Genomic DNA, 17,597 nt, shown 5'->3' with positions numbered 1-17,597 from the left:
ACTACTGGTGCTGGATTCCTGGATCTGGAAGGCTTACTGTATATGCAGGCAGTGATTAGTGCTGATTGAGAACAGGTGTGTGGGCGAGGAGGTGATGCTTGCTGGAGAGTTAGAGAGGGAAAAGGGAGGCACAAAGTGCCACCCAAGTTCCAAAAAGGAACTGCAGGGCACAGATCATGACAGCCCCCCCCCCCCCCCCACCGAATGAGAGAGCTTCAACTGAACAGGTGGGATTTAAGACTTCAGTGATCGGAAAAGGACCAATGAAGCGTGGCTTGAGCTTCCGTGATTCGGTCTGGAGAGAAAGGTCACGGGAGGAGAGCCAAACCATCTGACCCAGTTTGTATACAGGCGTAGGGGCGCGACGAGGATCCGCCAACCGCTTGTTTCTTTCGGCTGACCGAGCCCTGACGTCCTTCCAAATGTAGTTGGAGTTGTGGGCCCATTGAAGTACTTCAGAGCGTGTGAAATTGGGGACGAAAAGCCAGTCTGGAAGTCCAGTCTTGGGATCTGGTTGGGTTCTCTGAGCCGTTTTGACCACTTGTTCTATCTCCCACGTGGCATCCCCAACAAAGGAGGAGAAAGGAAGAAAATTGAGGTCGTCTGCACAAATATTGTAGTTACACATTTAACAGCTGAATGAGGTGAAAACACTCAAATAATCCTCACGTTAGAGCACATTTTCCATTTGTAGCTGTGTTGGGTTATTCACATGTGGTTTTAGCGCATTGGTCCCCATTACAAATCAAAATGACAGAAAATATTTTGAGAGATAGTTTCCAACAACCCAAGCCGTGATCGTATAGTGGATAGTACTCTGCGTTGTGGCCACAACAAGCCCGGTTCAAGTCCGGGTCACGGCAAGAGCGAACCACTGCAGTTGCTTTTTCGTCGTGCTGCTGGGACAGTGAAAATCCTCCACAGGGACTTGCAGAGGGCTCAAACCTTTCTGGGGCTAGTTTTGGAATGGATAACACATCTGACTATGGATCAGAAGATTTGAGGATCAATTCCTGGCTAACTCGTGTCCAGCTTTGCATATGGTGTAAAACCCAATTCAGAGTGCTGCATTGCATTTGTTCACTTTGTTTGTTTCCTTGTTTCCTTTCTTCAAATCACAAATGGCTGTTGGAATTATATTGATGTCGAAATAAGAAGAAAAGATGGTTGGCTCAATAACTGCTCTTCCATCCATCCATCCATTTTCTACCGCTTATCCGGGTCGGGTCGCGGGGGCAGTAGCTTTAGCAGGGATGCCCAGACTTCCCTCTCCCCAGCCACTTCATCCAGCTCTTCCGGAGGGATCCCGAGGCGTTCCCAGGCCAGCCGAAGGACGTAGTCCCTCCAGGGTGTCCTGGGTCGTCCGCGGGGTCTCCTCCCGGTGGGACGTGCCCGGAACACTTCACCAGGGAGGCGTCCGGGAGGCATCCGAATCAGATGCCCCAGCCACCTCATCTGGCTCCTCTCAATGCGGAGGAGCAGCGGCTCTACTCTGAGATCCTCCCGGATGACCGAGCTTCTCACCCTATCTCTAAGGGAGAGCCCGGACACCCTGCAGAGGAAACTCATTTCGGCCGCTTGTATCCGGGATCTCGTTCTTTCGGTCACGACCCACAGCTCATGACCATAAGTGAGGGTAGGAATGAAGATCGACCGGTAAATTGAGAGCTTCGCTTTTTGGCTTAGCTCCTTCTTTACCACAACGGACCGATACAAAGTCCGCATCACTGCAGACGCTGCACCGATTCGTCTGTCGATCTCCCGTTCCATTCTTCCCTCACTCGTGAACAAGACCCCAAGATACTTGAACTCCTCCACTTGGGGCAGGATCTCATCCCCGACCCGGAGAGGGCATGCCACCCTTTTCCAACTGAGGACCATGGTCTCAGATTTGGAGGTGCTGATTCTCATCCCAGCCGCTTCACACTCGGCTGAGAACTGCTCCAGTGAGAGTTGGAGCTCACGGCTTGATGAAGCCAACAGAACCACATCATCAGCAAAAAGCAGAGATGCAATACTGAGGCCACCAAACCGGACCCCCTCTTTGCCTTGGCTGCTCCTAGAAATTCTGTCCATAAAAGTTATGAACAGAATCGGCGACAAAGGGCAGCCTTGGTGGAGTCCAACCCTCACCGGGAACGAGTCCGACTTACTGCCGGATATGCGGACCAAACTCTGACTCCGGTCGTACAGGGACCGAACAGCCCGTATCAGGGGGTTCGGTACCCCATACTCCTGAAGCACCCTCCACAGGACTCCCCGAGGGACACGGTCGAACGCCTTCTCCAAGTCCACAAAACACATGTAGACTGGTTGGGCGAACTCCCATGCACCCTCGAGGACCCTGCCGAGGGTGTAGAGCTGGTCCACTGTTCCACGGCCAGGACGAAAACCACACTGCTCCTCCTGAATCTGAGATTCGACTTCCCGACGGACCCTCCTCTCCAGCACCCCTGAATAGACCTTACCAGGGAGGCTGAGCAGTGTGATCCCCCTGTAGTTGGAACACACCCTCCGGTCCCCCTTCTTAAAAAGGGGGACCACCACCCCAGTCTGCCAATCCAGAGGCACTGTGCCCGATGTCCACGCGATGTTGCAGAGGCGTGTCAACCAGGACAGCCCCACAACATCCAGAGCCTTTAGGAACACCGGGCGAATCTCATCCACCCCAGGGGCCCTGCCACCGAGGAGCTTTTTAACTACCTCGGTGACCTCAAACCCAGAGATAGGAGAGCCCGCCTCAGAGAACCCACACTCTGCTTCCTCATGGGAAGGCGTGTCGGTGGAATTGAGGAGGTCTTCGAAGTATTCTCCCCACCGACTCACAACGTCCCGAGTCGAGGTCAGCAGCGCCCCATCCCCACTATACACAGTGTTGGTGGTGCACTGCTTTCCTCTCCTGAGACGTCGGATGGTGGACCAGAATTTCCTCGAAGCCGTCCGGAAGTCTTTCTCCATGGCCTCACCGAACTCCTCCCATACCAGAGTTTGTGCTTCAGCGACCACCAGAGCTGCATTCCGCTTGGCCACCCGGTACCCATCAGCTGCCTCAGGAGTCCCACAGGCCAAAAAGGCACAATAGGACTCCTTCTTCAGCTTGACGGCATCCCTCACCGTTGGTGCCCACCAACGGGTTCGGGGATTGCCGCCACGACAGGCACCGACCACCTTACGGCCACAGCTCCGGTCTGCTGCCTCAGCAATGGAGGCGTGGAACATGGTCCACTCGGACTCGATGTCCCCAGCCTCCCCCGGAACATGAGCAAAGTTCTGTCGGAGGTGGGAGTTGAAACTCCTTCTGACAGGGGATTCTGCCAGACGTTCCCAGCAGGGAACACTTGGTCCTCTCAAAAGAATTCTGACTTCAGTAATGCTTAAATAAATTCCATTATGACTTATCATTTGTAAATATTCAATTCTGCTTGTGAGTTGGTTTACTTGGTGGGCTGGTCTGTCAATAAATCCATGTCCGCTTTTGGGCACAACAGCCACCACAGTTTCCATAGTGTAGTGGTTATCACGTTCGTCTAACACGTGAAAGGTCCCTGGTTTGAGACCGGGAGGAAACAGCTTTTCTTGCTTGTCAGGCAGCTGTTGTACAAGGTGTGCTGGTGATGTTCTGCAGTAAAAGTTACCATAGCTTTGTTGTGTGCATGTGCCAAGGTGGTCAGAGAGGCAGGCAGGAGAGGAGAGAAGGAGACTTGGTGGTGGAACCTCACTGGACATGAAAAAGGTTAGCTAAGAAGAAGTGGGACACGAAGAGGACCGAGGAGAGGCGAAAGGAATATATTGAGATGCGACACAGGGCAAAGGTAGAGGTGGTAAAGGCCAAACAAGAGGCATATGATGACAAGTATGGCAGGTTGGACACGAAAGAAGGAGAAAAGGATCAATACAGGCTGGCCAGACAGTGGGATAGAGATGGGAAGGATGTGCAGCAGGTTAGGGTGATTCAGGACATAGATGGAAATATGTTGACTGGTGCCAGCAGTGTGCTAGCTAGATGGAAAGAATACTTCGAGGAGTTGATGAATGAGGAAAATGAGAGCAAAGGGAGAGTAGAAGAGGCAAGTGTGGTGGACCAGGAAGTGGCAATGATTAGTAAGGGGGAAGTTAGAAAGGCATTAATGAGGATGAAAAATGGAAAGGCAGTTGGTCCTGATGACATTCCTGTGGAGGTATGGAAGCATCCAGGAGAATTGGTTATGGAGTTTTGTTCAACTCTAGCGCGTGAGAAGATGCCTGAGGAATGGAGGAAAAGTGTGCTGGTGCCCATTTTTAAGAACAAGGGTGATGTGCAGAGCTGTGGAACTATAGAGGAATAAAGTTGAAGAGCCACACAATGAAGTTATGGGAAAGAGTAGTGGAGGCTAGACTCAGAACAGAAGTGAGTATTTGAGAGCAACAGTATGGTTTCATGCCAAGAAAGAGCACCACATTATTTGCCTTTGCGGATGTTGATGGAAAACTACAGAGCGGGTCAAAAGGAACTACATTGTGTCTTTGTAGATCTAGAGAAAGCCTATGACAGAGTACCCAGAGAGGAACTGTGGTACTGCATGCGGAAGTCTGCAGTGGCAGAGAAGTATGTTAGAATAATACAGGACATGTACGAGGGCAGCAGAACAGCGGTAAGGTGTGCTGTAGGTGTGACAGACGAATTTAAGGTGGAGGTGGGACTGCATCAGGGATCAGCACTGAGCCCCTTCCTGTTTACAGTGGTGATAGATTGGCTGACAGATGAGGTTAGACTGGAATCCCCGTGGACCATGAGGTTTGCAGATGACATTGTGATCTGCAGTGAAATCAGGGAGCAGGTGGAGGAACAGTTAGAAATGGAGGCATGCATGAAGGAATGAAGATTAGCCAAAGTAAGACAGAATATATGTGCATGAATGAGAGGGGTGGTGGGGGAAGAGTGAGGCTACAGGGAGAAGAGATAGCAAGGGTGGAGGACTTTAAATACTTGGGGTCACCCGTCCAGAGCAATGGTGAGTGTGGTCAGGAAGTGAAGAAACGGGTCCAAGCAGGTTGGAACGGGTGGAGGAAGGTGTCAGGTGTGTTATGTGACAGAAGAGTCTCTGCTAGGATGAAGGGCAAAGTTTATAAAACAGTGGTGAGGCCAGCCATGATGTACGGATTAGAGACAGTGGCACTGAAGAGACAACAGGAAGCAGAGTTGGAGGTGGCAGAAATTAAGATGTTGAGGTTCGCTCTCGGAGTGACCAGGTTGGATAAAATTAGAAATGAGCTCATCCCCGTGCCTGCGTGGGTTTCTCCGGGCACTCTGGTTTCATCCCACATCCCAAAAACATGCATGGTAGTGAAGGGAATATAGAATACTTTATATTCTAATATGTAATTCTAACTCGTTTGGAAGAGAATGTGTATCGGAGTATAGGAGTATATTGCAGGAAGACCCCCATCGGGGGGTATTTGGCCCCCATCAGGGGGTATTTGGAGACAGATGTCAAGGAAGAAAGGAACTGCGGGGAGCCACTATAAACATTGAATGCAGGAGACATCTGGACGCGGTGCCTGGAGCCAGATCAGATAGTCATCATTCGGCCGAACAACGATGACGTCAGATTACGGACCAATCAGACGACAGCGATTCCATACTGGCCTGTTTGAAACATTGTATAAGTCTGGGGTAGAGTCAGACAGTTTTTGTTCGACGACTGTATCTGCTAAGGATAAGATAGGGTAGTTACGAACCCAGAGCTCTGCAAAATGTATAGACTCCTCTGTCAGGAATAAATTGGTTGTTTTTTATACATTGTTGTGAACGAAGTTCTTTCACGAAAACGAGCACGCTTGGAAGTTAGGAGATTTTAAAACGCAGGTTCCTTCAGTAGGTTGATTGACAACTCTAAATTGCCCATAGGTGTGAATGTGAGTGCGAATGTTTTTTTGTTTGTATGTGCCCTGCGATTGGCTGGCAACCAGTTCAGGGTGATGGTCCAAAATCATGGTTGCACAAAAATGGACACATACTCAGTGCCTTTGAATTCAAGAAGGACTGGGACCACCAAACTGTTCCACAACGTGTCAGGGATGGCTTTTGTGGGCAAATTCCAGAACACAGATAGATAGATAGAGGGGGGGGGTCGCGGGCGTGCTGGAGCCTATCCCAGCTGTCATCAGGCAGGAGGCGGGGTACACCCTGCACTGGTTGCCAGCCAATCGCAGGGCACATACAAACAAACAACCATTCGCACTCACAGTCATGCCTACGGGCAATTTAGAGTCTCCAATTAATGCATGTTTTTGGGATGTGGGAGGAAACCGGAGTGCCCGGAAAAAAACCCACGCAGGGACGGGGAGAACATGCAAACTCCACACAGGCGGGGCCAGGGATTGAACCCGGGTCCTCAGAACTGTGAGGCTGATGCTCTAACCAGTCGTCCACCGTGCCGCCGCTAGCATAAACAAAGTTGTCTAATTGTTTTACATACACAAAGTGTATTCCTCTGAGTTTAATGTTTAGTCTGACAGTAAACTTCAACTGAGAGTATCATTAATAGCTTGAACCCTCTTTTTTGGATGACTTGTTTGCTATTTGCCAACCTGCTTCTTATTGTGGAGTGAATTGATTTAAGTTCACCGCCACCATACAGAGCTCAAATCTCAAGTCTGCACTTGCAAGTCAAAGCCAAATAATTGGCCTAATAATGACTTGCATCTTGAAAAGCTTTCACAAAGAGCACCAACAACTGAAAAAAAAATCCACTGTGTGAAATGTGGATTAGTGAGGGGTTCTGGGTGCTTTTTGTTTACTGCACACTCACCTTTCAGCGAAGGTCCTGAGTTGCGTGAAGGCGTTCCTCAAGGAAACGGCTTGGCGCCACAAGCTTCTGACGCGAGCCTGCTCCCAACTCAGGCGGGAAGACGATGTCTGTGAAGGGGTGAGCGTATGCGTGTGTGTGAAAGGGGTGGGAGAGATGTTAGCCAGAGATGGCACCTCTCATGTTATTGTGATTCCAAACAGACGCTGTCCTGGAAGTCATTGGATTTCCCTGAGTAAACACAAGTCCGACGTTTACGGCAACAAAGGAGGCCTCTTTATCCCGCCCCTCGCCACTTGGAATGTTTCCCCAGGAAAAAACAACGGGTGAGAAATAAAGCAAGAGTGAATTTTGGCTATGAATGGATTGCTAAGGTGAACACTTGAGAAATCCTAGGACATGTTGTAGTTTGTTCTATACTAACTTTCAAGTTTAGGCTTTTCACATTTATCTACTAGATGGGTTACTTGTTTCTAATTCAAAGCATGTAGCAAAATTAGCTTTTTTTTCTTTTTTTAACTTTTTTTTTTTTTCCACCCCCGCGACTGGTCTGTTTTCTTTGAAGTACACACTCTGCCTCGTGCTCTAAACTAATTCAATAATAAATAGTTAAAATTAAATATCCATCCATCCATCCATTTTCTGAGCCGCTTATCCTCACAAGGGTCGCGGGAATCTTGAAATGTAATATAAATGAAATATTAACTCGATTGTATTTATTTCTTTAAAATTATTATTTTTTTAATCAAAATTGTCCAAAATAAGATTATATTGCAAAAAAAAGCTAATAATAAATATAGTTTATTGTATATCTTTTTATCTCAAATGATTAAAATTCCTAAAATACAATTGATCTTCTCTTTGAAAAATTTATGTGAAATATGTATTACCATTTATTAAATTTTAATTATTTTTTGTTTTTGAAATATATATATATATATATATATTTATATTGAAAACTAATTACATAATTTATTATATTTTTATTTTTAAATTTTTAAATCCTCCAAATGTAATTAGTTTAAAAATTGAAATATTACTCATATTTAAGTACATATATTTCTGAATTTGTATTAGTATATTTTGAGTATTTTTTGAAGATAAAAAGTATGTAAACATGTTGGCCTTTAAAGAGTTAAAATTCATCAAATAAAAATAAAACTTAAGCTTGAAAGATTTAATATTTTTGATATTTTATTTATTGAAATATATATATATATATATATATATATATATAAATATATATATATAATTAATGAAATTTCTTTTATCAATAAATATTTATTTTAATTTTTTTTATAAAATACTCTCCAAATAAACTCTCCTTACATTTAAAAATGTTCATTTTATATCATAATGCAGATTTTATTCCAATATTGTGTTCATATTTTTTGTATTCATTTTTGTGGCGGCATGGTGGCCGACTGGTTAACGTGTCATCCTCACAGTTCTGAGGAGCTGGGTTCAATCCCCAGCCCCGCCTGTGTGGAGTTTGCATGTTCTCCCCGTGCCTGTGTGGGTTTTCTCTGGGCACTCCGGTTTCCTCCCACATCCCAAAAACATGCACGTTAATTGAAAACTCTAAATTGCCCGTAGTTGTGAATGTGAATACGAATGGTTGTTTGTTTGTATGTGCCCTGCGATTGGCTGGCAACCAGTTCAGGGTGTACCCAGCCTCCTGCCTGATGATAGCTGGGATAGGCTCCAGCACGCCCGTGACCCGAGTGAGGAGAAGCGGCTCAGAAAATGGATGGATGGATATATTCATATTTGTGCTTTGTTTAATAAAAAACTATGGAGTTATGTTATGTAAGCCTAGAATGGCCATTAAAGGGTTAAACGTCCTCAAATATAATCAATCTTCATCTTGAAATATACATGTATTCCTTATATTGTATTATTCGATCCAAAGATGGTCATGATTATTTGCTAAAAACAATAAAGTTTATCAGTTTGAATATCTTGTCTTTGTAGTGTATTCAATTATATGTAGGTCGAACATGATTTGCAAATCATTGTTTTCTGTTTTTATTTATGTTTAACACAACGTCCCAACTTGATTGGAATTGGGGTTGTATTTATTTGGTCGTCACCCTTGGTTTTCACCCAGACAGCCCGGGTTTGACTCCTGGTATGGGAACATCCCCTGAATGCTTTCATTTTGGCCTAATTTGATGAAAACTTCAAAATTTGAAAATACAGAATTTAAAAAAGACTAAGTTGAAGCAAGACCAGCTAGTCCATGTGTTCCCTATGTTCTCGTGGCAAGGTTAGTGGTTTTCACTTGTCTACTTCTCCTGGTATGTATCCTGAATTACTTTGTTTTGGCCTCATCGTCTTGCGAAAAAGAAAGTACTGAATTTTTTTTAGAAAAGTTGAGGAAACAGTTACATGAATCCCATATAGTCTAACGGTTTGAAATTGTGTTTCTCACCCCGGTGGCGCTGGTTTGACTCCCGGTATGGGAATGTGCCCTGAATCTCTCCCCAACTCTCCCATTTTGATGTGAATTGACACCCAGTATAGTAACATTCCACGAGTGCAAGTATGGCATGAATCTGCAGCCAGGCCCGACTTCCAGCACAAGAACATTTGTTGACCCTGAATTCCACCAATTTGGCTAGAACATGCAAAAAATAAAATAAATAAATAAATCTCAGGGAGCGCTTGAGGAAACATTCAATATTTTGGAAAGAAAAACAAAGGACTGTCCCATATGGGTAAGCAGTCAGCATTTGTGCTTTTCGCCCAGGTGTCCTGGTTTTGACTCCTGGGATGGGAATGTCCCCTAAATTCCACCATTTGGGCTTTGATCTTCATGCAAAAAAATTCCAAAACTTTTTTTCTGAGAGGCCTTATGAATAAAACTGAGTCGGCTAGTCCTGGGCCGGAGACTCCGCAGTCTCCTGCCTGATGGCACCAGATTGAAGAGGCTGTGTGATGGATGGGTGGCATCCCCCGCTGTGTGGAGAGGAAAGGGTCCAAGGAGTGGGGGGGGAGGACAAGATGTGGTGCATGATTAGCCGCTCGAAGCACTACATCAGGACGGGAGTGAGCGCCACCCTACGGTAGTCATTGAGGCAGGAGGGAGATGACTTCTTTGGGACTGGGATGATGGTGGTGGCTTTGAAGCACGTGGGGACAACAGCCTGATTCAAGGAGGTGTTAAAAATGTCTGTGAAGACATCTGTGAGTTCAGCTTCACAGTTCCTCAGAACACGAACATGTATGTTATCTGGGCCCAAAGCTTTTCGTGTGTTGATCCTGTCGAAGAAGTCATTTAGCTCATTTGGCAGGGTGGTGGAGCTGTCGCAGGGTGGTGTGGTGTGGGTTTATAGTCCGTAATGGTCTGAATACCACGCCACAGACTCCTGGTGTCACTGCTGTCACTGAAGCGGTGGGCGATCTTCCTGGAGTACTCCCGTTTGGCCTCCTTGATGCCACGGGACAAATTGGCCCTAGCTGTCCTCAGGCCCTCCTCATTCCCAGATCTAAAAGCCGTGTTGCGGACCTTCAGTAGTCTGTAGACCTCCCCCAACAGCCATGGGTTCTGATTAGCACGGACAGGGATGGACTTCGTGGTGGTGACATCATCCATGCACTTGCTGATGTGGGCAGTAAAAGTCTGTTTACCCCGAACTGCAAAGATTTTCTGCTTAATTTGTCTCTTGTTTTCATTTCACTTGTTATAACAAACAGTTATATGCAAAGGTTAGCTAACTATGCGTCCATTCGTCTATTTATCTATTCAGTAGCAAGCAAATCTATCCATCTTGTCATGTGTGTGTGTGTCTGTGAGTGTGTGTTCCAGGTTTTTTCTTCTTCTTCCTCGTTTCTCACACACCTGCTCCTGTGAGCATCTTCACCACCTGTGCCTCGTTCATACCTAATTACCGAATGTATTTAACCTCGTGTCTCATTCCCTCTCGTTGCTAGTTCGTTAACCTTGTCGTCACATTCCAGCATTCCTTGTCACAGACTCACAGTAAGACTTTGACCCTGTTCCGATTATCAACCTTACCTCTTTGCCTCATGTTCTTGGATACTGTTGCCTTTCTTGTATTGCCTGCCTGTGTACCGACCTATGCCCGTCTATTAAACCTCTCTTTTTGGAAACTGTCCATTTGTTTTGGAGTCGTGCATTTTTGGGTCCTATCCTCTGTTCCGTTCATGACACATCTCTCTACCCATCTATCTTTAAAGTAAGGGTTACCCTCCAAACCCTGTTTGTAGTGTAGAAATATAAAGATATGTGCAAAAGTTTAAAACCCCAGACTCCTTCAAAGAGGATTGCATAGGAAAACAAACTATTATTAAAATGAAGTTTAGTAATTGGGTGAGTAATGATTTATCCATGCTCTGTTTGGGACTCTAATTTTAAATAGGTAAATTGGTTTGTTTTGCTAGCAAATACATTGTAAAATAGTGTGCATAATCATAAACGATACTTTTATATAGTGGTAGTACACTTATGCAATCGTTTTAAAATGTGTGTCAATAATATGGTTGTGGTAATGCTAAAATTAGGTTGTTTTCCCTGGGACATCCCTACTTTTCGGCCATACTACATAGAGAATGGGACCTTAACAGATGGGGACCAGAAATAGGCCGCTGCCTTTTGAGTGGCCCCAATGTCGTCATTTATGAACTCACATTTATTATATAAGAAGGTGAGGACCCCACCTACCTGGATGCCGTTGGAATTCCCAGAGGTGTCCCGGATGACTATAAAGCTCGCTGTCAAAATTTCCGCAGGTCTAGAGAGTATTTTTATATGGGTAACTCCGAATAGAAAATTTTATTTCATAAATTTCCATCATTACCAAATTCAAAGATTGGTGAATTTCACCTCTCAACTAACGGAGGGCATCCATGAGCAACTATCAGCTACATCTCTCATGGCATTCCAAAATCGGTTGGTCCTTGATAGTATGTTAGCGGAAGAAGGGGGTGCCTGCTCTCGAATTAAAGGACATTGTTGCACAATTATCCCCATTAATATGGCGCAGAACGGAAAGATCACCAGAGCCATGAAAGGTTTGCAAGCCATGTCTGTTAAACTTAAATCAATGTCTGGAGTGGAGGACAACCCATTCTATAGTCTGCTTAATAGGATGTTTGGTAAATGGAGAGGTCTCATACTGACTTTGACAACTACCATCATAATTGTCATGGCTGTGCTAGCTATTTGTGGATGTTGTATTATCCCTTGTCTCAGGAACCTGGTTCTCAGAATTGTCCTCAAGGCCTTTGTGGGTAAGGACCCCCATGGCCAATATCAGCTGCTGTCCCTGGACGAGGACAGGGTGGCCATTGAATCGCTCGCTCCATTGAACGATACCGGTGTATCCTCTCTTTAAATTTTAAAATTTAAAGTTTTGTTTTGCTGTGCTTAGATTAGGTTTATTGAGTATTGTAGTGAAAAAGGTAGTAGGCATAGGGGTTGTTGATCTTCTGATTATCAGAAGATCAACTTGGGGGATTGAAGGGAATATAGAATACTTTATATTGTAATATGGAATTCTAACTAGTTTGGAAGAGAATGTGTATTGGAGTATAGGAGTATATTGCAGGAAGGCCCCCATCGGCGGATATTTGGCCCCCATCAGGGGGTATTTGGAGACAGATATCAAGGAAGAAAGGAACTGCGGGGAGCCACTATAAACATTGAATGCAGGCGACATCTGCAGGCGACACCTGGAGGCGGCTTCTGGAGCCAGATCAGATAGTCATCATTCTGCCGAACAACGATGACGTCAGATTACGGACCAATCAGACGACAGCGATTCCATACTGGCCCGTTTTGAAACATTGTATAAGTCTGGGGTAGAATCAGATAGTTTTAGTTCGACTACTTTATCTGCTCAGGATAAGATAGGGTAGTTACGAACCCAGAGCTCTGCAAAATGTATAGACTCCTCTGTCAGGAATAAATTGGTTGGTTTTTATACATTGTTGTGAATGAAGTTCCTTCAAGAAAACAAACACGCGTGGAACCACGGGAGGTACCGGAGATTTTAAAACGCAGGTTCCTTCAAGGTGAAGAAGGTTTTTGATCAAACGGTGCACGAGAGGGACCGGAACATTTTGGGGCAACATTTTGGCGTACTTTGTGAGTTTTTCGTGTTACTTTTAGACTCCAATTTGGGGCACGGTGCCCCAAGTGAACACATTTGAATTGGGGACACCCTGGGGAACCCTCATTTTGGGGGACAGGGCACTTAGGGGAACCGCGGTGGGATGGTTTCGTGCAGCACCGGCCGTTGGACACTAGAGACCTCTGCAAACCATCTTTTAACAGCCACCCGCTTTTCCGGATACTTTTCCACGCTGCCGGGGTGGCTTCGTAGGCCTTAATCAGGGGTACTCTGCCGCGCTTTGGGGCACCATACGGGTACTTTTTGGGGGCACTTCCAGATCTTTAAGTGGCACTTCCGGGGGTTAAATGGGGGCCCTTCGAGGGACTTTAGGGCATTTTGGGATCTGCGTGACCTTCGGAGCTCCGTAAGGGGTACTTTTTCACATTTTGGGATCCATGCTGGGACTTTACTGGGACTGAGTGCAAGATGCTCTGCGTGACCTCCGGAGCTCCGTCAGGGGTACTTTGTTACTTTTTGGGACTTTTGTTACTTTTGGGGGTCTGTCCCATGAAGATACGAGGGGCTTTGCAGGGACAAGTTCCCAGGACACTCCTTCACTTTTTGGGGCACCTCTGGAGGAATCAAACACTTTTGCCGATCTGGGTGACCTCCGGAGCTCTGGACGGGGCACTTTGATACTTTATGGGATCCATGCTGGGACTTGTTGAGAGTTGCTCTGGGTGACCCGAGAAGATACCAGGAGCTTTGCTGGGACAAGTTCCCGGACCCCTCCGAAGCAAAATGGGACACTGCTCCACTTTTTGGGGCACCGCTGGAGGAATCACTCCGGAGCACTCCGCTGCATTTTGGGGTCGTCAAAATGAGGAATCAACCAATTGCCTCTGCATCGGAGCGCCGCCCGGCGGCAGGCGTGGCTTGTTGTTTTTTTGGTATGAAACCGCTTTTTTTTTTCAACCTCTTTTTATTCACATGTACGAAGGATGTTATTTTGCCGGTTGCCTTCATCTCAAGTAGATCCTGAATCAACAGTGGCAAAATCTGGTGTGTGTGATTTTTCAGACGTCTGGCACATTCCTAAGAGCCTCAGCTGCCCCCTAACAGGCTGCGGCTAAGCGCTAGGCCGGTTACACTGTATTTTGGCCAGTATCTCCACAACACTTCGAGCGAGGGGGCTCACTCGAAGTGTTGGGGAGATAGTCGGAGGACCTGGAAAACTAAGACCTTATTGGAAAAAGTCCATCAACTAAGTTGTTAAAAACATTGGAAATTGACCTGTTTACCAAGTTTGAGCAGAAACAGGAGCTTGAAATATCGGAGTTTTGCACAGATATCTTCTATTACCAGTCAATTACCACTGGAAAAAGACCAGACTCAAAATATAAACTGAACAGGACAGAATACAGAGGAATACACATATCACTGGTCTTGTGTACCTGTGAATCAATGAAACAGAACTCAACCTCAGATCATGAACTCAGAGCTGCAGCCCCTGAATGTAAACCCTTAAGGCGAAGTACTCAATCACTGCCAAAACCAAGCACATCAGCCCGAGTTGCTGTGCAAAACCCAAACATGTCAATCCCAGCTGGCGCACTTCATTCAGTGCCAAGACCAGCGCCTATTGTCACAGTTCCAGCTGATGTTATACCGAACGAGACCTATGAAAGGGACAATGTCAATGAAACTATGACTGCTGAAAACAATGATTTGGAAACGGCTACTTCAGGTTAACAATGTGATAATGTGTCAGATTCAAATGGACATGAGGATATCACAACAGCACGGAGATCAATCTGAACAGTGAAACCGAGGGAAATTCTCCCCTACAACCAGTTCGGACAGCCATCTTACCAAGCATGGAAAACATGATGTTTGCCTGTGTACCGTACCCAATCCCCGACAACAAGCACAACCTGACATGTACTATTACTCCCCACCCATTTGGACATGTTAGGTGTTAGGACAAAAGATTACAAGGACCTTGTGTTGGATTTATCTCACCAAACATTATAATGAATAAACACAAAAGGAATGAAGACGTTGGTCATTTTACTCATGAGGAGGGCGCATGGGAGATTGTTCAGGTTACAGCCTCTCAACACGCTCTAAACAATCTCCCCCGTCGCTCCTACATTTATTTGAAAATAGGAGGGTTCTACAAGACATAATGTTCTAAGCATTAAGACACAACACAAAACATAGGACCAGACGACACCTGTCCCGTCCCCGACCACATCCGATCACGTCCTTGGTCAAGGCGCCTTTCCATCAAATGTTGCTGAGTCATCTTCTTGAAGGCGAGACATCTTTCTATCTAAATATTGTCCATAATACTAATGCAAGCTAAGCAAATAAATGATAACTTCTACAATATATTTAACATTTCCCTCCTGTTTATCATGTATTTGCACAAATTCTCATATCATCTTACAGTCACTTCATTTCGATTTTTTTAACTGTAGAATCATTTTTATGAAACAAATACATTTATACTCAGAGTAAATTTGTCATACATGAATGTTATAGTTTATACATCGTAATCATCTGGATCAGGAAACAAATCAGTTAAAGCATAATCATCATCATCATCATTATCATCATCATTATCTTTATTATCAAACAGTAATGGATACATCAGCTCCATACGGTTCTCCATGGGGGTTATGGCTGTGGTGATTAATTTACTGATTAAAGCCCGAATGCATGGGATACAACAACATCCACAAAATGTCAGAATGGCTGCAAAAACAGCAATTGATATCAATATTGGTGAAATTAGGGTTTTATATTTACCAAAAACGTCCATCCAGCTGTCCCACAAGGAGTGTTGATTGAGGGTCTGTAGACCATCGATGGCTCTGGTCAAGCTGCCATCTGAAGCAGTATTGTTTGTTCTCCAAACATACCGCAAACACCTCCCTCTCTTGCGAGGAGTGTGTCGACAGCTATGCGGTTTTGGAACGTCCTTGAAGAGGTAGCTTTGAGCTGCTCATGCACAGCTTCCAACCCACTCTGAGTCCAATTTCCTAATCTCTGTACATTGAAGTGGATATAGTTTATCCCATCAACATTTTTATTAATCGTACACCACCAGCATATGAAGTCCTCCTGCAACTTGGTCAGCTAATTTGTATTGATTAGGAACCCCATGAGGAACACCTATGGCGTTGATGTATATTTTATGTTGGATAATTTTGCCTCTGCCAGGATAAATCTATTTTTTGTCTATGTTCTAGATTGGACAAAAACATTGGTGCCCTTTCCATTAAATCTTGAACAGGCATAGGGTATACTGACACATGCAATATCAAAGTGATAATAGTTCACAATCCAGATCTTTAGGTAATCTATCAAACAGTCTATCATCTCCGGACCACCACCAGATGTCGCGCCGTGATACTGGCATAAAATTTGGTCCGACTTTTAAGGTTACTTTACACTGTGTGTCATTCAGTGGTCCTAATTTTTTGCCTTTACCAATCATGTTTATACAAGTGAAATTATTTGGTGCTACTAGAGTAGAAAACATCGGTTTGTTTTTATCTGCTTCTGTTACGGGATATATAGGATCCCATGATTTACATCCCTTAGTTGGTACAGTAGCGTTCATTAATGGAATAATACAATTTTGTGATAATTGTGCCGGAACTATTCGCAACAAAGGCCTTGGACCCATGCAAACCACACAATCTTTTTTTGCTACATTTGCTGCTTGTTCCACCAATAGTAACCAATTGTTATTTTGTCCTGAAACTCCTGTGACTACAAGGAACCAGTCATCAGTAGTTATTTTGTTAACCATTAACATGTGTCCACCTTTCTTTGAAGTTTTTAATGGCATTTCTGGTTTAACACGGTTCCCATAACACAATGCTACTTGGAAGTGGGGATCTTTTCCGCCAGTATATGCCCACAAACTCACCATCAAACACATTGGGTGACTCGATTTGTATGTCAATATTAAATTATGGGTCGTTTTGCTTAGGTTAAACTTCTTTCTATGTTCTTTTGCTATTTTTGTGACCAACTTGACCAATCATAACCTGTTTCACCAATGAGGTGTTCCCATCCAAAACCTATAGTTGCATACCAGTCAAATCCAAATCCCCAATTCTGCCCATTCTCTTGAGCATCATTGGTGAGAGCCAGTTGAGAAGAACGAAGACCAGCCCCGGAAAGGGTCTCAATTGCCGTGGCCACGGTCTCTTAACTGGATGTCGGCTCCACAACTGGAATCCTCGGGTGTATTGACATCCGGCTCGAAGGACCAATTTAATGTTGGATTTATCTTACCCAACATTATAAAAAATAGACACAAAAGGAATGAAGACGCTCGTTTCTTTTTCTCATGAGGAGGGCGTATGGGAGATTGTTCAGATTACAGCCTCTCATCACGCTCTAAACAATCTCTCCCGTGGCTCCTGCATTTATTTGAAAATAGGGAGGTTTCTAAGTTTACAAGACATAACACACTAAGGGTTGGGTTTCAAGGTGAAAGCATGGGACCAACACCTGCCACGTCCCGGCCACGTCCTTCTCTCTGATGATTCCTGCTGAGTCATCTTCTTGAAGGCGAGACATCTTCCTTTATCAAAATCGTCCATAACACTAATGCAAGCTAAGCAAATAAATGGTAACTTCTACAATATATTTAACACTTATATTTGAATATTTTCATTTTCCCAATTGGAATAAATGATCAATATCA

At 44.8% G+C, this 17,597-nt stretch overlaps 1 non-coding gene across 1 annotated transcript; it reads left to right on the top strand.

Moving 5' to 3' along the window:
* The first annotated feature begins 3,496 nt into the window (after nucleotides 1-3,496).
* Nucleotides 3,497-3,569, top strand: trnav-aac (transfer RNA valine (anticodon AAC)). Its single transcript has one exon. It is a non-coding gene; the product is annotated as a tRNA-Val (tRNA).
* Nucleotides 3,570-17,597: the final 14,028 nt, after the last annotated feature.

Source organism: Phycodurus eques, unplaced genomic scaffold (assembly GCF_024500275.1).
Source record: "Phycodurus eques isolate BA_2022a unplaced genomic scaffold, UOR_Pequ_1.1 contig_276, whole genome shotgun sequence".
NCBI lineage: Eukaryota > Metazoa > Chordata > Actinopteri > Syngnathiformes > Syngnathidae > Phycodurus > Phycodurus eques.
The sequence above is the reverse complement of the archived record's forward strand: the minus strand, read 5'-3'. Positions and strand labels throughout refer to the sequence as shown.